The sequence below is a fragment of the Chinchilla lanigera genome, unplaced genomic scaffold, assembly GCF_000276665.1.
Source record: "Chinchilla lanigera isolate Chin_1 unplaced genomic scaffold, ChiLan1.0 scaffold00110, whole genome shotgun sequence".
NCBI classification, from domain to species: domain Eukaryota; kingdom Metazoa; phylum Chordata; class Mammalia; order Rodentia; family Chinchillidae; genus Chinchilla; species Chinchilla lanigera.
The window spans coordinates 3208243-3209609 of NW_004955511.1; positions in this window are offsets into that span (position 1 = coordinate 3208243).

Sequence of the window (1367 nt, forward strand, 5' to 3'; positions counted from 1 at the left end):
GTTGCTTCTGACAGTTTCATGTCACCAGTTCTGTCTGTCCATCCTGTTCATCCTGGCTGAGGACTTCACTGTGTGGCTGATGTCCCTCTGGTCTCTGTGTCTTCCCACACTGCTTTCTGCCTGGATCCTGGCAGCTGCAGTGGGGGAGGCCAGACTTTTTTTTTTAGACAGGGTCTCATTATGTTGTTCAAACTGGCCTTGAACTCACTATGTAGCCCAGCCTGGCCTCAAACAGCATTCCTCCTGCCTCGGGTTTCTGAGAGCTGGGATTATAGGTGTATGCCACAACATCCAGTTGCAGAAGCTTTTTAAATTTGATATAATCCCATTTGCTGATTCTTGATGTTATTTTTTGTGCCATTGGGTTTCCGTTTGAAAGTTCTTGCCTATGCCTGTGTCTTACGCTAGTAAGACAATAGCGCCAGTACCACACACCAAAACCTATGGGGTACGATAAAAGCAATCTTAACAGGGAAGTGTACTGCTGAGAATTCTTCAATTAGATAAACAGAGTGAGCTCAAATAAATAAACTAATGATGGACCTTGCGATCCTAGAAGAACAAGAACAGTCCAAATCCAAATAAAGAAGGAAATCATAAAGGTCAGAGCTGAAATTAATGAAGCCAAGACTAAAAACTAACACAAAGAACCAGTGAATTGAAAAGCTGCTACTTTGGAAAAAAAAACAAAAGTAGAAAAACTTCAGCTGAAGTTTCACAAGAAGGAAAGAAAAGAAGGAACTGAAAAAGGAGAAATTGCAATGGCCACCACAAAATCCAGAAGATCATTAAAATTATGAGAATCTGTACTACAGCAAATTGGGGTATCTTAAAGAAATGGAGGGATTTCTAGGTACATTTGAATGAACTTGAACACCTGGAAAATATAATGTTAAGTGAAACAAATCAGATCTCAGATACCATGTAAATCTTTCACCTGGGTAAGGCAAAGTGTAAATGAAGAGAAAATGAAGTTTTGCTGGAAAAAACAGGGATGACAGGAGTTCAGCAGACAGAGGACCAGGCGCGGTGGAAGGGGAAGTAGAAAGATTTAAGATGTCGTCATGTACAGTGAATGTCAACGTTAAATGTTGTAAAAATGAAAGAAAATGCCAACCCTGACAGTACTAAAAGTGGGGAAAGGGGTTCTAGAGGCAGAGGGAGGGAGGTGGGCGGGAAGGGGAACAAATCACAATCAAGCTGTGCTGTGTACACGCACCAACTCCCCAAGGCCAATGTGAACCTCCCATACTGCAAATGTACTAAGAAGATAAAAATTTTAAAAACTGAACCAAGAGGACATAAAAACTCTGAAAATTTCCATAATTGGCAAAGAAATTGAGGCAGTAATTTAAAACCTGATAACT